The 23082-nt window shown below is 42.1% G+C and overlaps 1 long non-coding RNA gene across 7 annotated transcripts in view; it reads left to right on the top strand.

Moving 5' to 3' along the window:
- Nucleotides 1–6957: 6957 nt before the first annotated feature.
- The window catches only part of LOC128326748 (uncharacterized), a 38144-nt gene continuing 22019 nt past the window's right edge, over nucleotides 6958–23082 (top strand). For 6 of the 7 annotated variants that reach the window (XR_008308239.1, XR_008308236.1, XR_008308234.1 and 3 more), the window contains exons 1-6: nucleotides 6958–7097; nucleotides 8195–8246; nucleotides 10572–10635; nucleotides 14657–14747; nucleotides 20429–20489; nucleotides 21902–21970. This is a non-coding gene — a long non-coding RNA (uncharacterized LOC128326748). Of the gene's footprint in view, nucleotides 7098–8194; nucleotides 8247–10571; nucleotides 10636–14656; nucleotides 14748–15574; nucleotides 15654–20428; nucleotides 20490–21901; nucleotides 21971–23082 lie in introns of all 7 variants that reach the window. The other variant, XR_008308240.1, reaches the window with a different exon arrangement.

Here is a 23082-nt window from a genome sequence, read left to right as displayed (position 1 = left end):
CAGGAAAGCTTCTGAGGGAAGAGAGGGGATTGATGGTGACCTCAGATCATGGCTCGTTAGTGAGCTACGCCAAAATATCTGGATCCCTGCTTATGTATCTTTTTTGTTTTGTTTGTTTGTTTTTACGTTTCTACACCGTCCCACCCAACGGCTCTGGGTTTCGATTTTCAAGAGGTGGTAGCCTACTCACAGTACATTGATTCTGAATATCATGGCAAGAGAAAAGGCACAGGGCTGACGACTAGTCAGGTTTTGAGACATGATCTACTTTTCTTAACAGCTTTCTTTTTCAGTTAAAGCATTATATGAAAGAAAGTTGTTAGATAGGCTTGCTTCTTGACTTAAAGCTATTTTATCCTGCATCCTGCAACCTTAACTAAGCATGTTTGCTCAGAAGCTCCATTTAAATTAGTGGGACTTGTTCAAAAGTATGTGTGTACTAGAGTGCAGCCTTGATTGTATAAAACCCAAATAAATTGAGATTGTGACCTGGATCTAAACAGATGGCAGCATTCAAATGAATAATAAATATCTTGTCGTTTAGGAAAGTATTGTATAATGGCCTTGATGCATGTTTGTCCTTGCCTTCTGAATGTCTTCGCAAAATTACACATTATAAAGCTCAATAGTTAACAGGATTTAAAATCTCCCACCCCAAAGGAGCCTATCTGATCCATGGTATGGAGGAGTCAGCAGAGGAATGAGGGCAGCAAAGGAAGCCAACAGCTGAGGTTGCAAAATATCAGTCACAACAATAGCCTGGCCCATGCCAGTCTATAATGCAATTGTATCACTAAAAATGGTCAAAACTGTTTCGAGAGACTAGGCTTCACAACTGTCCTGATTTGGGCGGGATGCCCCACATTGTAGGGAGGAAATGTTTGTCCCATTTGGGACCACATTTCCCCCACATTTTGGTGATGGGCAGCACTCACATCCCCTCCCACGCTCTGGAGTTCCTCCTCTCTGCCCAAGGTGTCTCACACAGCCCACCTCAGAAGATGGCCGTGCTAAGCAGCAAGTCTGGCATAGCAGAGGCTCAGTGGCCGAGGGGTCGTGGTAAATGCACATTCCCTCCCCACCCGTAGTCAGCAGCAGCTGTTGCCACGGAGATGCAAAGCCCTGCAAGAGACACTCCCAAGGCTGAAGCAGCCCGGCCCCAAGCTTGGTCCCTCTTCCCACCCCCTCTCTCCCCTCCATTCATCTCCCTCCCTCCTTCCCCCAGGTGTGGCTCCTGCAATACTGATTCCTCCGTCCTGTGCAGTCCTTCAGAGAGGATCCCTCACTGGTCAGGAGCAGTTTCACTTTCCTCCAGTAGCACCGCCACCACCTCCTACTCGCTCCTCCTTCCAGATGGTGATGACACTGACAAGCCCCATCCCTAGGTGGCCCCACCCCCTGCCTCTCTTGCCCCCCGTATCCCGATTTCAGCCAACACAATGTTGGCAACCCTACAATAGACATAGCTACACTTTTTGTCAGAACCTTACCATTTTGGGTGATTTATTACAGGGTGGCATAGGCAGATTCCCGCAACTGTGATTTCTCACCCACTCCATGCCTGATTCTTCTTTGATAACATGGCTTTTGGAAATGGCAGATACTGTCATAAAGTAGCAAGGATACTCTTTCCATCCATTTGAGCCAGACGCCAATGGCTGTGGTCTTATGGTAGCAAGCATGACCTCTCCCCTTAGCTAAGCTCTGAACTTAATTTTCCGCATAGTCTTTGTTCAAGTCCAAGTTCAAAAGGTTATATTCTAATTTTGATAGCACTTTTATAGTTTTTTCCCCCTTAATGGTGGCATAGAAGGAGGAGATGAATAGTGATGGCTTATATAATGCTTGCACCTCTTGCACTTGACTTGTCACCCTCTTTGGACACCTCTTATCACCATTAGAAAACTTCATCTAACCAAACACTCGGAGCATGCTCTGCCTGGATAAAGTTTGTAATTGTTCTATTTTAAACGTGAAACCAATTTTCACATAGAACTTTTGAGATTTTAAAAGTTGCATAAGTCTCCCCCCCCCCCAACTAAATAGCAACTTGTTTCAATTCCAGGTACTCATAGCAGCAAAATTTATCAGTGAAGGTTAGAACTTGCCTTAGGTTCCATTTTTTGAAACTAAACCATGGTTATGAAAACTACCTCTCAGAACATATAAAATGAGATGAACATTCATTCTAGAAAAGTATCAGTTTATGATCATGGTCATAAAGATAAAAATCCTCGGGTTTTAGAAATATGTTCAGGAAAACTGGTGAATTAAAGTCCTGTATTTGTGGAGTCAGAGTGGTGAAAGCCACCCCCACCGCCGCCACCACCCCTTTTTTTATGTCCAGGACAAAAGAAATAAATATTCAGTGCAGCTATCAGCTTGAGCCAATTTTTTTCTGTTCAGCACAAGGTTGAGTACTTACAGTACTTGCTGACAGAATGAGAAATAGCTGTAATGGTAGTTTGCATTCACAGAAGCAAAATTGCACCAAAAATATTTAGATTAAAATGTAATAATAAAAATAAGGATACTGGTGGGCCAGAATACTGGGATCATGTTGCAGTTGCAAGCTGCTTTTTAAGCTTCTTTCTTACAGTCTTGACAAACATTGAATTGAACAGAATGGAACTAATGAGTGTTTCAACTTCAGTAGTTTGCGTCCCTTCACATATGAGTTTTCTACGCAGGTATCACTTTCATGTATGAGGAATTCAAATGTGTCTTTGATCAATTGTTCATGTGTTGGGAAGCTTCATATCAGGCCAGTTACTATGGCAAGTACACACTGCAAAATAGACAAGTGAGAATTCATCACATAGGATAGGGTCCATTTTCTGAACAGATGAGAAATCCAGAATGTCTTTTTGAGTAAAAGATTTTTACATTTAATATGCTGACCTTAAACAAGAGCAGCTAACAAAAGTGAAACAGCATAGCACAAGTGACACTAAACTATTAATGGAATAAAACAGCGAGGAGCACAGGAGAAGAATAAAAATGAGATTCAACTGATTTTTATAGAGACCTTGGAAAATAAAAGGGCCTTTGCCTGGCATCAAAAAGATGCAGGGGTGCACTCCAGACAAACATCCTTGGGAAGAGCATTGCAGAGATTGGAGCACCATTGCGGAGAGACATATAAGGAAGAACTTGGTTCACACATTCATATCCATCACTTATTGAGTGAAGAATCAGGTGATGATTTGTATGCAACTGCAACAAATGATTTGTATGCAACTGCAAGAAATCGCCACAGACAGAATTTGTATATCTCCTGATCCAGACAGTATTATTAAATGGTGATGCTTAACTCATAATGTGTCATGAAGTATGAATATGCATGTTTGAATGAGGTGGCATTCTTCTAGAGAGAAAATTCTAAATTTGGGAAGCCACCACAGAGAAGGCTGTACTCTGGTTCCCTATCAGTGCCCTAACTGGTGTATTGTGGGAACTTGGAGTGAGGCCGCCCTAGAGATCTCACTGGTTGAAGGGATTGTATGCGCACAAGTTTACTTTAAAATAGTCTGGTACCAAGCTGTGTAGAGCAGGAATGTCAAACACAATTGGGAGGTGGGCCAAATTTGAGTCCAGTGCATCTCCAGGGGGCCCGCACCCACCTTAAACCTGCCTTGTGCTGCCTTCTTGCACCCGCTTCACGCCGCCTTCTCATATGTGCCTCATGCCAACTCCTCTGCTCTTTTTTCTCCCTTCCTTCCTTCCTTCCCCTTCACTCACTCATTTACCCCCTTCCACTTCACCCACTTCACTGTCTTCATTGTCCTCCCTCTTTCTCTCATTCTCTTCCTTCCCCTCCCCCCTCCCTTTGCCCTCCACTCACTCAGGCAGGGTAAGGCAACTCTCGCCACCTTCGGTTTTGGTCCTCCCCCCTCGTTCTCTCTTCCTCCCTCCCCCCTCTTCCTCCATTGCCCTCCACTCACTCCTCCTGTCTCAATCCTCCATGCTGAATAGCCACAAAGATGCAGGAGGGAGGAGTGTGGTAGCACGGGAGGAAGTTCCAAGTGCGAGGTGAGGGAAGTGCCAAGTGCGAGGTGAGGGAAGAGAGAAATGCTGGCAGCAGCGGCAGCAGGAAAGAAGAAACAAATGAATGAACCCAGAAGCCAGCCAGCCGCAGCCAGTAGGGAGCAATGCCACCACTTCAATATGTGGTGGGAAGGAAATTTATTTATTTATTTATTTGTTTGTTTGTTTGTTTGTTTATTTATTTATTTATTTATTGAACATATTTTTATACCATCCAAAACTTACATCTCCGGGTGGTTTACAACAAAATAAAAACAACATCAAAACTTTAGTTAAAAACAAAAACAAGAAATTTAAAATATGACAATTTAAAAATTTGAAAACAATATTCTAAAACAACATTAAAAACAATCAAAACAGTATCAGTTAAAGGCCTGGGTGAACAGGTGCATCTTTAAAGACTTTTTTAAAATTGTCAAAAATGGGGAGGCTCCTATTTCACTAGGGAGCACATTCCAAAGCCTCGGGGCAGCAACGGAGAAGGCCCGTCCCTGAGTAGCCACCAGACGAGCCGGTGGCAAATGTAGACGGACCTCTCCAGATGATCTCAGTGGGTGGTGGGTTCATAACTAAGAAGACATTCTCTTAAATACCCAGGGCCCAAGCTGTTTAGGGCTTTATAGGTTATAACTAACACCTTGTATTTTGCCCAGAAACATATCGGCAGCCAGTGTAACTCCTTCAATACAGGAGTAATATGGTCTCTCCTAGATGACCCAGAGACCAGCCTAGCTGCCGCATTCTGAACCAACTGTAGTTTCCAGACTACATACAAGGGCAGCCCTACATAGAGCACATTACAGTAATCCAGTCTGGAAGTTACCAGCAGATGTACCACTGTTCTGAGGTAATCTATCTCAAGAAACGGACGCAGCTGGTGTATTCATGTAGATGTTAAACAACATCAGAGACAATATGGAGCCCTGAGGGACACCATACAAAAGTTCAGATTTTGAAGAACAACAGTCTCCAGGGGACACCATCTGGAACCTGCCCAAGAGGTAGGAGCAGAACCACCTCAGAGCAGCACCTCCCACCCCCAATCCCTTCAAACGCTCCAGAAGGATACTATGGTTGATAGTATCAAAAGCCACCGAGAGGTCCAAAAGGACCAACAGAGTCACACTTCCTCTGTCAATTCCCAGTTGGAGATCATCCATCAGGCCGACCAAGGCAGTCTCCACCCCATAGCCAGCCCAGAAGCCAGTTTGAAATGGGTCTAGATAATCAGTTTCCTCCAAGACCGTTTGGAGCTGGGAGGCCACCATCCTCTCAATTACCTTGCCCAGCCACAGAAGGTTGGAGACAGACCTGTAGTTACTCAGCTCTGAGGGATCCAAGGTAGGCTTCTTCAGAAGCGGTCTAATAATTGCCTTCTTAAGGAAATGCAGTGGCTAAGGTTAATACACAGCTACACAGAGGGGCCAGAAAAAGAAACTCCATGGTCCTGTGGGCTGGCAGTTTGACACTTCTGGTGTAGAGCTTTATAGGTCAGAAACTGCACTGGGTAGTGTGACTGAAAGATGAAGGGAGCTGGTACAGACTTGGAGCACCAATGGTTGGTGCTGCCTACTTCCATTAGAAGCACAGCAACATTATTTGACAGTACCTGAAACTTGTGAGTAGTTTTCACAGACAGCTCCATCTAGAGCTTGTTTCTGTAATCTGCTTGTAAGGTTACTATTTTTTTTAGGATAGTGGCTTAAATCCTTTATGTCCAGAAAAGCACGTCTGGCAAATCAGGTATAATTCATAAAACATACTCCAGTCCCTTGCTTCAACTTGGAAAGCCATAAGCAAAGGGCCCAAGAGCCATCCCCAAGATGGATGGATACACTTCATTGAGAAGGTTTCTTAACAGGAAGTGGTAATGATAAGAGCTAGGACAGTGGTCCATGGAGGATTGCTGGTCTTGTGGTAGCAAGCATGACTTCTCCCCTTAGCTAAGCAGGGTTGGCCCTGGTTGCATATGAATGGGAGACTAGAAGTGTGAGCACTGTAAGATATCCCCTTAGAGCAGGGGTTCTCAACCTTGGGTCCCCAGATGTTGTAGGACTTCAACTCCCATAATCCCCAAACAAAGGTCACTGGGGCTGGGGATTATGGGAGATGAAGTCCAAGAACATCTGGGGACCCAAGGTTGAGAATCCCTGCCTTAGAGCCACTCTAGGAAGAGCAGGTTTCAAGTTCCCTCCTTGGCTTCTGCAAGATAGGACTGGGAGAGATGGCTGCCTGCAACCTTGGAGAAGCCACTGCCAGTCTGTGAAGACAATACTGAGCTAGATAGACCAATGGTCTGACTCAGTATATTGCAGCTTCTTATGTTCCTATGAAATGAATACCGGATGTTAAAAGTGTGTTTTGCTGAAGGCAAAATCAAGCTATTACTGCAGCTCACTGGGGATGCTCACATTTAAGTTTATTTTTTATGCTTGGCTGCATATAATTCAGGCCTGCTCAACTTAGGCCCCCCAGCTGTTTTTGGACTACAACTCCCATAATTCTCAGCCACAGCAGCCAATAGCCAGGAATTACGGGAATTGTAGGCCAACATCCGCAGGAGGGCCAAAGTTGAGCAGGCCTGATATAAGTGGACCTATCTGTATATTTTGTCCTTACAGCTCTGCCCCAGGGCTTCTGATGCTTACAGGAACTCCATGTGCATCAGGGGTGTAGTTTCATTGGGCAAGGGGAGACAAATGTCTCTAGGCGCACAGGGCCTGGAGGGCCCCCCAAGGCCCCTTAGTCAGTCCCCCTTGCCTTGCCTGATGGCCTCCTCTCCTGCTAGCCCTCCTGCTCTGGCCACGGGAGCGAAGAAGCAGCCTGCAAGCTGTTGCTGCAGCCCCTTCAGTCTCCGCCTCTCAGCTGCTCAGTGGGTGGGCGGGGCTTCCAGAGGGGCCTCTGTGCAGGCCTCCCTGAAGCCTGAACTTGAGTGCTGGCAGGCAGGCAGCAAGGAATGAAGGAAGGAGGGAGGCAAGGTAGCCAGCGCTGGCTGTCCTTGCCCACCACAGCTCTGCCCCGCCTTTGACTCTTCAGGCTTAGTAATGGAGGTAGGATGTGATTTCCTTTTTGTGGTTATCCCTCCCTTGGATATTTAGGGATTGCTTGCTATAGAGCTTTAATATAAGGTGGGGGGGTGGGATGTAGAGCAGATTGCAATGACTTTGAATATTTAAATCAGAGACTGAGGGATTTTCTGGTTTTAAATATTTTTTTACTATTTTTTAAAAAAGTGGTTCCACCCTTATATGGAAGAATCTGCCCTTTGCCTTCATAAAAAAACAACAATCTCATTTCAGCCCCAGCCTTTAGATTACCTGGAATGACTGGGCATAGGGCTTTGGTTTTGAGCAGAGAGGTGTGGGAGGAATATGTATATTTAAACTGAAGTGGATTGGACAAATTGTTGGTTTTTAATATTTTTTAAATTAAAAACCATCCAAAAATTTCTATAAGTGGCTTGTTTCGTGACAAAAAATTACAAAGTCCTTTAGGTTTCAGTGAAATGTACTTCCAGCTAAATGTAGTTAGATTTGCTGCCTGGGGCTGCAATTCGCTACACACTTACCTGGAAGCAAATTGTACTGAATTTGTTAGGATTTATGAGAAAACATACATAGGATCACATTGCATTTTTGAAAGTCTCCTTTGTTAATCAGCAGTGAGGGGCCCATTTTAAAATCTCGTCTCCAGGCCCACTCCAACCTTGCTACGCCCCTGATGTGCATACTGGAGTGCAGAGAGACTTTTGAATTAAGGCATTTGTATTTCAGCTGGTGGAGAAATCTACTTGGCATATTTGCCAAGAATATTGGCCACCCCAGTTCCTTAATATGTCATCTTACATTATTTCTGTGCAGATTTGTTCATTCTGTGGCCTGAATCGCATAGTTATGGCCAGTACTAGAAAAAGCCTAGGAGTTTCACATACCTAGCAATTTGATGCTGACACTTGGGTGTTGAAACAGTGTTTTCCAGCTTTACATGGGGCTAATACTCAAAAAAATGAGAATAACTTTCCAACCTTGATCTTAACTACTTACTTACAGAACTGTAATAAATAACTGCCTTGTTTATGGGGAGAAAGTATTTTATGACTAGTACTGTATTAAGTATATTCACCATGCACTAATGCTCAATCTTTCAGATGTTCGATTGCTACTTAATAATGATAACCTTCTCAGGGAAGGAGCAGCCCGGTAAGTATTACTACCTTTGATTCCAAACTTCATGGAGCCTCATTTCTAAAGCATCATCGTATACAAAACTGTACAACAGCTCTGTACAGCTTATATGGCATAGAAGTTAAGACGGTTACCTTATCTTGCACTTTCCATGCTTTTTCAAGCACACGCGGAAATTGAATGCATCTCAATTCTCATTTAAACCAAAGGTTTTTGGCTGCCTGAATTTGCAGACTTTTAAAAACGGAAAATCTGATTGGGCAGTGTGGGAAAGGAAAGCTTAACAGTATCTCTTTTCCATTCAGACTAAGTGGAGCTTCCATATGCACAGGCAGTATATCTCTGATGTAGAAAGTTCATGTTCATAGTTCATATATGCGCTTGTAAGTGTCCCTCCCATCTTGCCACTGCCTCCTAAATCCACTTGTCACCTGGCCCCACAGCAAGGACCCTTGCTGCTGCCTGGGTGAAGGAAGAAAATAAAAGTCCATAAAAGGCAAGGGAGGAGAGAGGGAATATCTGTTTAGCTCTAGAAGTGCCAGAGTGCTTCTAGCCTTATCAAGGAGCTACATTCAGAACCAGGAAGTCACTTGCCAGCACTCGCCCCTCCCAAATCTGGCTTCTGAATCTGAACCCTTAGTGGGCAAAATTGACCATATGCACACTTTGTTCATTTTACCCTGTTGTAGGAACTTTAATCACTCGGGAATTACTGGATCATTCCCCCCGGCAAAAACAAACAAACACACAGGATGATCCTTGCATGCACCTACATTAAAAAAAAATTAATGACATTGGGGGGAAAATAAGATGTTATTTGATGACAACAGTATGTAGCAAACACATGACATGAGGCATCTCTTTTTAGGATTGATATTTAAACTGCTGTGTATCAGCCCTTTGTCAACATATCTACATGAAACCACTGGGAGAGATCATCCAGAGATTTGGTGCTGGGTGTTATCAGTATGCTGATGACACCCAAATCTATTTCTCCATGTCAACATCATCAGGAGAAGGCATATCCTCCCTGAATGCCTGCTTGGAAGCAGTAATGGGATGGATGGGGGATAACAAACTGAGATTGAATCCAGACAAGACGGAGGTACTTATTGTGCGTGGTCATCACTCGGGAAGCAATATTGATCTACCTGTTCTAGATGGGGTCACACTTCCTCAGAAGGAACAGGTACGCAGTCTGGGAGTGCTTCTGGATCCACACCTCTCCCTGGTTTCCCAGGTTGAGGCAGTGGCCAGAAGCGCTTTCTGTCAGCTTCGGTTGATACGCCAGCTGCGTCCATTTCTTGAAGTTCATGATCTCAAAACAGTAGTACACTTGCTGGTAACCTCCAGACTTGATTACTGCAATGCGCTCTATGTGGGGCTGCCTTTGTACGTAGTCCGGAAACTACAATTAGTACAAAATGCGGCAGCCAGGTTGGTCTCCGGGTCATCTCGAAGAGACCATATTACTCCTATATTACAGGAGTTGCACTGGCTGCCAATAGGTTTCCGGGCAAAATACAAAGTGCTGGTTATAACCTATAAAGCCCTAAACAGCTTAGGCCCACGGTACTTAAGAGAGTGTCTTCTTCTGCATGATCCTCATCGTCCACTACGTTCATCAGGGGAGGCTCGTCTGTGGCTACCTTCATGTCGTTTGGTGGCCACCCAGGGATGGGCCTTCTCTGTTGTCGCCCCGAGACTTTGGAACGCACTTCCTGTGGGAATAAGAGTCTCCCCATCTCTAGTGGCTTTTAAAAGGGATCTAAAGACTTATCGTTTTACCCAAGCTTTTTAGCTTTTTAACTTTTAAATTTTTAGCTTTTTAACTTTTAATTTTTTAAACTTTTGATTGTTTATTATTTGTTTTAAATTGTTTTTAGTATTTGTTTGTTGTGAACCGCCCTGAGACCTTGGGTTAGGGCGGTATAAAAATGTGCTAAATAAATAATAAATAAATAAATAAACAGATCTACACCAAATTTGGAGGGGTGGTGTCTCTTGTCACCTAATTGATGTCATTTGCAATCAGGTAGATTTGGCATAAGATTTTGGTTTCTTGACCAATAGAACATTCAGAGCTTGTAATGGTAAGATGTTGAAACAACTCATCATAAAATATACTGTTACTGCTGTGAGCCAGTATACTTTCATTTATGTTTGGGGGTTTTTGCACTTATGTATCAGCTTTATACCAAGACACCCAGCCGTGTTACATGAATAGTATTACCTTCAGCTTGTTAGTAGATGAAGATAAACATGAAGATAAACTTCATCAAACATTTCTTAGAGTCTTCAGAATGCTGCTTCTTAATGCTTCTAATCCTTTTATTTTAGTGCTTTTGCACAGTATAACTGGGACCAGTTTAATCCAGTCAGAATAGAAGAATATGATGATCAGGTATGAATACAGTTACAATAAGTTAAGCTTGTATATTGACCTGCTAACTGGGCAAAGAGGTACCTTTGAAAGTGGCAACTCTCATGCGTAGTAGGGGATAGCAGTTCAGTTCATCAGAAACTCCTCCCAGTAGCTATTTTTTTGTAGATCATGGGCCCCTTGGGGACAGGGAATCATCTTCTCATTCCATTTTCTATGGACCGGTTCAGATGAATGTGGACCCCTATGTGAGAGTAGGATGGGGTTGTGCCCAAAGCAAACCATCCTGACATCACCAAAGGACGTCCCAACATGCTGTCAAGACATTATTTAATTGTGAGAGAGGGACATTCACCTGCACAACAAAACCCTGTTTAAAGAGGGAGGTTGTATGAGGGTAGGGCTACATTTATCTTGGACCGGTCACCAGATCAAGGGTTGAAGGAAAATGTAATCCCCATCCACCTCATTGGCAAATACCAGAGAAGATACTGGCTGACATTCTTCACAGAAGGACGCCAGCATTAGGAACCTGCTGGGGTTGCTGTGCATGTGGCAGAGAGTCTTGATGGTGCTGTGCAACAGGGCAGTTGTGCAGTGGCTTAAAAATAGCATCTCTGCAATGGAAGTAGTGCACGGACACTGTTTTAAGTCGTTGCATAACTACATTGGGGCTGCTTGTCATGTGCGCAGCAGCCCTGGTATCCCTAATGCCGGAGTTCTACTATGTGGGATGTTGGCCATTGGGCCAGGCCAGTCTTCTATGACAATGGTATGTAGCAAAGGTGTGGGCAGTTGAGCAAGGATTCTGTTTCCTACCAAGATCATGAGCTGAGGGAGTTACGCTTTTCACACTCAGACATTTCCAAGTTCTATTGCATTCATTTCAGGATATATCCTTCAGCATGGGAAAAGGAAAAAAAATCCTAAGGCAGGCTTGAGGGTTCCTTATATCTGTGAATTCTATTTAGCAAATCAACAATTAAGTGTTGTAAATGAAGGGTAATCCAATTTTTTTAAAAAATGTATGCATCCTTAGTACAGCTCATCTAAAAATGTTCTTAATTGATCACGTGGCATTAGTCATCTTATGAAATGGTTACAAATAACTAATGACTGTGGTTATCTTCCAAGAAAGCCTTGCCTTAATAACCACTGTTTGCAAAACCAGCCCATTGGTTAACCTTACAATACTAGTTAAACAACCATGTACATCAAGATTACCCTTAGAAGAAGAAACTTGCAGGCCAGATCAGGGGTTTGGGCTTGAGTAACTTTAAGGCACATGCTTTTAACTGGGTATGGGTGGTAGGAGGTAACTTTAATATTGTTTTATGGAGTTCTGAGCAAACATCTGCTGTTGCTATTTTTGCCTGCTGTTTTCAAAAAGAACCAATTAAATATTTGGCTTACTCTTTCCTCTTATTTAGTACAATTTTAAGTTAGAAGCCCACATCTTCATCTTATTTTTAAAAGCACAATTATTCCATAAGTAGGGTAGGATCCTGACTGTTACACATGACTATTAGGGCTGTGCTATGGAGCGGCTGAAGCAAATACGCCTGCTCTTTGGAACTGTGTAGAAGTGGCTGTTCCCCAAGTAGCCATTTGCATGTAGCACTGTCCCGATTTTAATTGTCCTTAATCATGACTAACTTAATCTAAATCCTGCTCATTGATTCAAATGCCATTTTCCAAAATAAAATGGGAGATTTCAAAGGAAAATATTGAAGTATTAACTTGCTCATGAATATAGATCCTTGATTAGTTCCTCTCCAAACCAGGAGTATACTTGAGGGATGGGTACTGCTATGTCTGTAATCAAAAAGTGTGGCAATACAATATATTGCATCCTTTTTATTCATTTGTTAAATGTGGTGTTAAGTGTTCTGTATACTATTCTAACCAAAGTAACCTTAGTACAGTTTTTAATAACAGCACATGGCAACTTGGGCAATGGAAAAATTTTGGCCCCAAAAAGAAGATTTTAAATTTGATCATTTAATAAAGTAGGCTACTGATCCAATGGCACAGTGCAGAAGTAACTGGCCTAGGGAGCAAGAGGTTGCCAGTTCGAATTCCCGCTGAAACACCTATATCAGGCAGCAGCGATACAGGAAGGTGCTGGAAGGCATCATCTCATACTGCACGGGAGATGGCAATGGTAAACCCCCCCTGTATTCTATCAGTTAAAACCACATGGCTCTGTGGTCACCAGGATTCGACACCAACTCAACAGCACTACTTTACTTACTGATCCAATAACAACAACAACAACTATTTATATACCGTTTTTCAATAAAAGTTTCCAAAGTGGTTTACATAAAGAAATAATAAATAAATAAGATGGCTCCCTGTCCCCAAAGTGCTCACAATCTAAAAAGAAACACAGACAGACACCAGCAACAGTCACTGGAAGTACTGTGCTGGGGGTGGATAGGGCCAGTTACCCTCTCCATGCTAAATAAAGAGAATCACCATGTTAAAAAGGTGCGTCTTTGCCCAGTTAGCAGGGTAACTGGGCAAAAGCCAAAGCCTCCTGAAGTTGAAAATGCAACTAAGTCATGGAGAAACTCTATAGAAAGCGCATTGGGTGTATATTTATTTGTTTGTTTGTTTGTTTGATTTCTATACCGCCCTTCCAAAAATGGCTTAGGGTGGTTTACACAGAGAAGCAACAAATAAATAAGATGGCTCCCTGTCCCCAAAGGGCTCACATTCTAAAACGAAACATAAGATAGACACCAGCAGCAGTCACTGGAGGTACTGTGCTGGGGGTGGACAGGGCCAGTTACTCTCCCCCTGTAAATAAAGAGAATCACCACATTAAAAGGTGCCTCTTTGCCAAGTTAGCAGGGAAAGAACACTACCTGAATGGTGTTTACCCAGAAAGTATTATAGGACCTGGAAAATCCTTAAATTTAAAATATTATCTATTCTACTGGTTTGACTTCTCGGTTGCTGCCTGTCCCTTGTCAGTGTGTTCCCCATGACTCAGAACTGAGTCATGATACTTATTAACTGAGATCTTGGCCTGTAACCAGTCCAGATCATGTGGAGTAAGTAAGGGAGATCAATTCTGCAGCTTTGCTCTCTGCATTTTTAAAAAATATGTCTTCAGAGGCCTAGAAATACAGTCACCAAATCATCAATGGCAACTAAAAAATTAGTTTTGGCAACTAATAAGCAAGAATTGTCTCCAGTATACTTGGTGCACATTTTTAAGCTACCATCAACATAGGAAGGCAGAATGACTTTCAAAATATGCCATGCTACATAGGGAGCCGCATCTATGTAATATGTTGGGATTGTGGGAGTTGTTACGCCTGCTTGACCATTCCGAAGCCATTTTGTTAGCTTGATGCAAGAGCTGTTTGAGCAGCAATGCTTTGCAAGGAGAAAAGAAGACACAGGCTTAGCAGGCAGGCACGAAATTGCAAGCTTGGGATATAGCTTGAAATAGATTTCATTTCGGGGGAAAGGTCCCTGGAGATTTAAATAATGTTTTAGCAGATAGTAATGGCAGCTGCACTTCGCAAAATCATGTCTGGAACATATAAATCTTGCCGGGCAAATATGGTCTGTCACTTCCTTGTTTTAATATACATGCATAAATGTCCAGCTAACTGATTGAACATCTCCACTGGGCAGTAGATTTAAAAGGGATGCACTTGTACTGTGAAGCGTGGAGAGAGAGATTGTCTGGCTACTAGAGACAATGATTGGTACCCAAGCCCAGCAAAAACTTGTGGACCTTTGTACATCTTGCTGTACACATCTTTGCCACACAGTAATTGGCTCTTTGCTTCTATCAAGAGTCACTTAGACAAAACAATTTTCAGCTATTGCAGAGTTTTTCCATTTGTACAAGTTTGCTCGATGGAAATTTAATTGTGCTTCTTACATAGGAACAGTGACATTGACTAGAGACTGGTTTTTCTTTCTGAATGTTTATATTATAAAACTGGAGTAGCATCTTACTTTACATTTTGCCTTTAAGACATGGATTCTGAACTTAACATGATTTCTATTTGTAATTAAGGTATATGGAAAACAATTGATGGACATCAAACAATTATTGTATGCAGAGAAAGCCATCTGTTTCAAGCAAAAAAAACCCAACCCAACCTTTGGTAAGTATAAGCTTTTTATTTGTCATCTATAAATTGGTACACTTTCATTTAATTTGTATTTTTGTTCATTGTATTTACAGTTACGTTGGATTTCTCTTTTCAATTCATAGAATCCAGGCTAAGCTAGTCTTGGACTAGTATTTAGTTGAAATTAATGGGTCAGTCATTACTAACTTGTTTCATTGATTGCAATCATGCTTAATCGTGACTAATTTAATCTGAAGCCTACCTACTGTCTTTTAATGTTTAGGACATTCATTAACTCAAGTTAAAGTTAATACAATTACACTTTAGAAATCCATGTCCATAACCATCCTATTAAGGTGGGGAATTATTTGGAAGAACTTTTAAGACAAACATTTGCTGCTTTGAAAGAATCAATCTTTCAAAAACCAATCAATCAGAATTTTCTTATCATCCATGACCAGTGGACATCACAAGAAAGATGTTATATGATATGCTTCCAAAATATACAGTTATAGGAAAAGTATAGCTGTATTTGTACTCTAGCCTAGTCCCTAATTTTCTAGGCTAGACGTCCTATTACTAAATGCATCCCCAACACACGGGTTTTATTTTATGGACTTCAGCTTGATATGCATATGGCCGTGTCTTTGCAACCTTGTACATATTTTTACAGTAAGTTTCCTCTTGTCGATTTTAAACAAGGCCCATAAATGTCAAGAATCTGCATATTCCATTGATGAGATATTATAAAGCAAGGATTCCCAGAAAGCACAATTTTCTTGTAAAATATTTCATAGTTTTGTACAGCTAAGACATTATTCTCAATATTTGCCTAATCTGCACCTAACTGTCTTCTTAAGGAATGGTCGTTTGCAATCAGAATGGAAGTTTACAATCACCCCTCCAACCACTCAGGTGGCTGGTATCTTGAAAATTCATGTAAGCTTCCCTAGTTTACTAAAAAAATCTCAACCGTGATTGTTATATTCCACACGACTCTCAGAGAATGTTTTTGTTTGCTGTTTTTACACTTAAAAAAAATAACAATGGGGGAAAACAGTTACAAAATAGAATAATAAACAGCAAGTAAAACACTTCAGTGAATAATAAATAAATTTCTCAGGACTCGCCGGGTCCTGAGATCAGCCACAAGTAATACCTTGGTGATCCCGGGCCCTAGGGATATTAAACTGCAATCACCGAGAGCCAGCGCCTTCTCAATGGTGGCCCCAGCTCTATGGAACGGTCTCCCGGATCATATCAGAGCTCTCCATGATCTGTTGGCTTTCCGTAAGGCATGTTAGACTGAAATGTTCCGTCGGGTGTTCGGTTGTGAGATAGCCAGTCGTAGAGTGATCTTGTAATCATGGTTACTATGTCATGTGGAATGAGCACTGTATGGGGTTGGGGTTAGGACATTATGTAAGATGTATTTTATAGGATTGTGTTGCTGTGTATGTTATTGCTTGTAAGCTGCCCTGAGTCCTATGGGAGTAGGGTGACATATAAATCTAACTAAATAAAAACAATTATTTATTTATTTATTTATTTATTTATTTATTTATTTATTTATTTGATTTATATAGAACTCTTCCAAAAATGGCTCAGGGTGGTTTATATCAAAGTAAAAACAATTAAAATTAATTAACAATTAAAATCCAAACAGCATCAAACTAATTAACAATTAAAACATTTAAACAGTTAAAAACCCTGGAGAACCAGGCTGAACACTTACAGCAGTTAAAAATAATTTACAAAAAATTAAAAACCCTGGGAGGCCAGGCCAAATAAACTAAGATGAATCATCTGAGGCTGAAGGATATCACCTCAAAGAACTATATAGTGAGCTATATAGAAAACTATATAGAAGTCCAGACTTCACCAAGTGCCTAAAAGATGTTGTCAGGTGAAACTGGGCACAACCAAAGTAAGGGTCCTCTTTTCATTAACTACCCGTCTTATTTCTGAAGGTGAGGGTACCCCAAGAAGGGCCTCCACAAATTTATTTAAGCTGCTAGGTGGGTTCATAAGGGAGAAGGCAGGCCTTAAGAGGTATCATGGTCCCATGCTGTTTAGGTATGTATTGGTCAGGACACTTTGAATTGTGCCCAGACACTAATTGTTATGCATACTATAAAAAATATCTATAAAGGGGAAGCAGGTTCATTTTCATACAGTAATTAAGTCTGTGCATTAACTGCTACATCATTAAACATACATCATTTTACCATTATACCATTGTCTAATCTATTCCTGCTAGGCTTACAGCTTCCTTGAAGTATTAAGGTGTTCCCTTGATATCAATGTTGCAACTGTGTACAAAAACTGATGCTATAAAGTGCAGAAAGCACTGCAAAACTTTTAAAGGTGTTTTGTATTTTCTTACATCCATGTTCTTTGCACCTGGGTAACCACAATTTTTAAAGTGTGCCACCCCAATATATGTGGTGCTTTTTGAAGTAGTCTTGTAACCATAGAGTATTGCTTTTGTCTACCTATAACTAAAAGCTGAGAGAGCCTCAGATAGAAGCTGTCTTTAGTATTTTGAATAAAGCCCCCCCCTTTTGTTCTTTGCATTTTAAAAGCCTCTCTGAGTGGATTTTTGACTCAGAAGAAAGGGGGCTGGAAGGGGGTCTCACTCTGGTGCACACACATACCTCAGGAGCTCAGCAGCTGTTCGTTTTCTCACCACATGTAAGCTTGCACATGGAAAGTTTTTCTATACTTTTCCAGTAGCAAAAGCAGAAGAGTTTCCCTGGGATTTCCACCCAAGCCCGGGGGATGGGGGAGTTAAGCTCTGTCGATAAGTGGGTGGTGCTGGCAGCCTTAGAACTACCAGAAGTACAGGAAAGTTTAAAGGGAGAAGCCTTTTCTCAGAAAGCATGGAGGGGATGATTCAGCATTTTTCTTCCCCTCACATGGGCTTGCTCTGAGATAAAGGCTGGTAATCTGCTACACCATCTAACCTTGCTTCAGTGCAATGGTGAAAGAGAGCCCGGCCCATTCCCACAGCCCACGTTTCACTGCCACCCTCCTTCCATCCCTTTCTAACCATCATCCAGGAGGAGGAGGCGATAGAGGTGAGCTACCCATTTGCCTCCCTTTCTTCCCTAGCAAAGTGTGTGTGTGAGAGAGAGAGCACGCGCGCTCCAGGAAGGGAGGCAGCTGGATAGCTTAACTCCATCTCATCCTTTCCAGTGATGGTTAGATGGGAAAGAAAGGTGAGTGAGCAGGAAATGATGTGTGGGGAGGGAACAGACTGGTCGCTTTTGCTATCACAGCTCAGCTGAGCCTGGAGGAGGAGGAGTGGAAGCAGTGATGGCAGGTGAGTTATCCAGGTGAGTTATCCAGTCCCTCTGCAGCCTCAGGCTCTGCAGCAGCAGCTGCTGAGACTGCCAGTCTCAGTGACAATGTCAGCCTGAGCCATGCCACCTCCTCTAGCCCACAGACAGCAGCTGTCTAGCGGAGAGCCTCTTTTTTTTTTAAAGTGGAAATTTACCAGCTTTGGCAGTGCCATTTGTCTGAACTTGAACATTGCAGCATTGAATACTGAACTTTTCTCATCTGAAATGTGCAAGCAGCATGCACTGAAAAGTAGAGTTTACATCAGATGATGTAGAAGCTCTATCTCTAATTAGTCTGTAGTGGCTGATTCACTTATGCAGTGCATTGGTAGATACTACAGTTAACACAAAATAAATGTGCAAGCATGGCCCAGATGTTGAGTCGCTTTGGTATACTATATAAATTACATGAAGAACCTTACATTACCTATTTTCCAACATGTTGAAAAATTACATGCACAAATGACTAGTCACTCAGTACAGTCTTCAGAGAACTTCAGTGTTGTTTGCTCCCTAGTAGGGATGTGTGAATGGGTTCGGTATAGTTTGGCCCAATCATGGACTGAACAACCCCCGGTTCGGGTTTGTGGGTTCATTATTTTTGTTTTTTTTAAAACACACACACACACACACACACACACAAAGAAATATAACTCACCAACGCCATTCTGGGGCCTTGTACGGGGGGTCTCTAGAATTTCCCTCTCCCCCTGCAGGCCCTCCATTAAGTTCTGAAAAGCCCAGTTCAGGTGGTCTTTGGCCCATTCCAGGCTTCACCATACTAACTTATTTCATAGCTCCACCCCATGCTCTGCATAAGTGCAGTATGTGCAAAGAGACAAATGCTGTACCCGAGGAGAGATCCTTTCTGTGATCAGAACAATGGGCACATGCATCAAGCTTTAGAAAACTTCATATGTTTGCATTCTGAAGGTTTCCCCAGAATTTTGTCAGATTGTAGTATAGGTTAGGTATGTTCAAGCTCCAGCAAAATGCCACCAGCCTCTGGTGAGCAGGACAGCCAGCACCACACAGATGTTCCTACTAGGCATCAACAAATTATGCATAGGAATTCATTCTGATAAGACTAGAGAATTAAAGGCACAGGATTAAAGAATTTCAGATAGTTTCATTTTGATGCAGAACTCGGCAATAAAAGAGTCAGTATGGTGGAAGGTACTGGAAGCTTCATTCTTCATTTGTTTTAGTAGCACTGAGTATGGAGGAAGGAAATTAGAATCTAGCTTCTAGAGCTTTAGTGCTAGGATTAACTGGGGACCGGCTCATAGCTGCTTCAGAAGCTAAGTTGGGAGGCTGGGTAAATAAATTAAAAATTGGCAAGTTGTGCTGTGATCAGCTGTGACACTTATTCCTGTAAAACACTCCCAATGTAGTTCTTTTTTTTGGTGGCCTTACTTGTTCTCTGAATGGTATAGGTCATGGGCGCAAGTGCAAAATTGAGCTCTTTGCTTGACAAACGAAAAAGCAAGGTATTAAAAGCTGGTCTGCCTTAACTCTACATCATCCTTCCACTTTGCAGAACATGCATGAGATGATGTGGAAGGATGAGCAGTCAGAATTTATGAGCGACAAAGAATGGTTTGAATGTATCCTGGATTGCTGAAGCAGGCTTTGGCAAATGAGTTGGGGAACTCTATAAAAGTCTTTTGAATGTGATTATAAACTGGGGGGACAGGAAGCACATTAATGTTTGGATTAATGGATTAATGCTTTCTGTTCCATGTTCTTCTTTGACTTTTTTTAAAAAATAGACCCTATCTACTCTCTTCGAGTAGAGGTGTGTGCAAGCTGTAAAAATACCATGGTGGGAAGATATAAGACCCATTTTAGACAGGATAGGAAAGGGCAGAGGGTCAAGAAACACAAGTCAGTTTGTACTTTCTGTTCCCCCTAAGTTATATCGCTGCACAAGCAGTGTGAGCTGAGTATGAGCATCTAGGTTGTGGGCAAAAAGCTCACCCCATTCAGGGGCATAACAAGGCTGGAGTGGGCCCAGAGACAAAATTTTAAAATGGGCCCCTCGCTGATACACACACACACACACTTCACAATATATAGTCATGTGACTTGCCTCTCTGGGGGGCCCCTCGAGGTGTGGGGGCCCCCAGGCAGCCGCCTCCCCTTGCCTAATAGTAGTTACGCCCCTGACCCCATTGCACTAACACACACTTGTATTGGGGGGGGGGGGGATAATTCCGACAGCTTACAGACTTGTTAGAAGGCTGACTGAAAATATATGTGAAGTACTTTGAATACTCGAGTGCTTATGATGATATCTGAAATGGCCCCAAGTCTTAAGCAGATAATTGTTTCCGTGTTGTGGTGAATCCATTTGTCTCTTTCTCATAGAATGAAGCCCAAAGCAAAAGAATTTGTAAAGATTGTAGAGGCCACAGAAACTGAATTCCAGGTATGAATACCAAGCATGTCGTTGGATCTGTTTCTGCTGTTTTGGACATTACCTGTTTACAGTATGCATTGGGAAGCAACCAGAAAATACATGTTCAAATGTATCCTTATATAACTGGTGGATACTCGAGAGAGTCAGAGATGTCTCCGTGGCAGGGAGAGGACAATGCTCTATGGATGTGTACTTGGCCATACTCACTTAACACTGCACACTTTTGCAGCTATTTTCGGAGCTTCCCTACATGGGCTTCCCGAATGAGAGTACAAAGGCATAACGTCAGATACATCTATTGTTTGAAGTAATAGTGCTATCATATGGCTCATATTACTTTTTCAATCTCATCACTATTCAAGATGTAATCTTTACTACAGAATCAGACTTTGAAATTAATGTAAAACATTGCTTTTAAGTTAAACTTCTGGGATGACAATATTGTATAGTCTAAAGATTTTTAAATTTACTGTTTAGCCAAAGCTATAATATAGCTGGTTTCAGCTGATAAATCTTTTCCTCTACAATATTGTGGTGCTTTCTGTGGATGGCTTGAGCAATTTCAGGATTAAGAAATAGCTCGACTCCGCTCTCCTGCCCTCACAAATTGTTCTGTAAAGTATGTGATGGAGCCAGTTTAATTTGGTGATGCTTTTTAGCACCCAGTGTATGTGCATCCAGCCGTTGTCTTATCCTTGAGCTGATAAAAGGGAATGCATTGTTAGGAGCATATGTCATTGAGTATTCCCTAAGATATACAAAGATATTGAGGCTATTCACACGGGCGTGCAAAACCAGGCTAAGGGAGCCCAGCCCAGTTTTGCACGTGTGTGTGAACCGCCGGGATTGCATCCAATCCTGGCGGCATCATGGCAGAAAACCCACTTGTGGAGCCTTGCCTCAGTATGTGGTTAGTAGAACGCATTATTGGAGCTCGGGGTGGGGGGGACAACACGCAGCGGCATGTCCCAGCAGCCCAACCCTCTGAGCGACCAGCAGCAGGAGCCAGTGCTTGTCTGGGTAGGCGATCCGCCTGCCCAAGGAAGAAGGACTGCTCACCTGCGGGGAAGGTAGGTTTAACCAGTCTTCCCCGCCGCCCACCCTCTAGCCCTTCCCACTGTTCGTGAGAAGAGGTTCATGGTGTTCATTTCGTTTTTGTCATCGTTGAAATACTTTTCAAAAAAGAGATTTTTGAGTAGTCACATTATCCAGACTTAATCTTGTACCTTATCTCTATTTAGTTGGGTTGAAAGGTTCCCTTCTCCAGATGAAAGGGAACCTTTGGATCCAACCCAATATAGACAGACATTAAATACATTTTTAGTAATGAAGGTTATGTATTTTCGAGTATGTTGCTTTAAAATCTGTTTGCATATTGTACTATATTCTTTAAAAACCGATTCAATCTTTCCTATGAACAGACTGCTGTCAGTGAAAACTATCAAACTATATCGGACACTACTTTCAAGGCCTTACACAAACAAATGCAGGTTAGTTGCACAAAGATTGACTGAAACAAGATCCGTAGATATAAGATTGGAAAAGAAATGAAAAATGCCTGAGGGAAAGGTTGCAAAGCTGGATCATTGTGAAGTACTTGTCTACAAAATAAAGTTATTACAAAAAGTATTCAGAATTGTTACATCACCCAGTCAGCATGTGCATTTGCCATTGAAAATCACTGTAAGAAGTTTGTTTAGAACACAAGGCTTAACTAAGTGGCCATTTTTCTTTGTCCTTTTGTTTCTCCTTTAAAGGGTTACAAAAATCAGTGTAGGTGAATATCTTGAAAGCATCTGATATATTTAGACTTTTTATAAAATGATGGCATGCCTGTTGGAAGTGAAAGACTATGCGCTGTCTCTTGTCTCATTGACAGTGGAGGACAGACTAGTGAGTCAGAGGGCTAGAGAGTCAAGACATAGTTCATCCCTTCTCTACTGCTCTGACACTATCCCTTTGGAATGTAGATTGCTAATCTCAGGGACATTTCCTTCCTTCCTTTCTCTCTCCTCTTCCTGTTCCTTCTATCTTGCAACATGCAAGCTCCTCTCTCCCTGCACCATGTGTGCAGAGATGCAGAATCCACCTGCATCCAGCTAGCTAGCTAGATTAGAGATCCTAACTCCTCACTTTTATATCCAGAATGGAGTTCTCTAATAAATATCACTTGTATTGATTTGAAACTATGAACTGGCTCCAAGTTACTTTACTCTCAGCATACACGCATGCCTACTAAATTCCGCTGTGTTGTGCCTCTGTGCACTCTGCTATAAAGAAAAGTGGTTTCTCTTACCAGAGAGAATTCCCAACAATACCTTTAGCTTTCACTTAAAGAATTTGAAAGAAGATTTTTGCATAAGGTTACCCTCATGTTGCTTGCTTTCATAAAAGGGACAGCATTTAGAACTCAAGTCCCTAGAAGAGGTTTGTACTGAACATCATCAGTTTGGCATTCAACATGGATTTTAGCCATGTATACCATTGTAAGAATAATCAAACCCTCCATTGTATAAAAGCCTGGGAAAAGCATTTTCTAAAGCATTCTGGGGAAGCATTTTCTATAGCCAATCCTTTTCACTTATCTAGCTAGTTTGGTAGA

This window comes from Hemicordylus capensis, chromosome 5, assembly GCF_027244095.1.
Source record: "Hemicordylus capensis ecotype Gifberg chromosome 5, rHemCap1.1.pri, whole genome shotgun sequence".
Taxonomy (NCBI): Eukaryota; Metazoa; Chordata; class Lepidosauria; order Squamata; family Cordylidae; genus Hemicordylus; species Hemicordylus capensis.
This window is presented reverse-complemented; position numbering and strand designations above follow the sequence as displayed.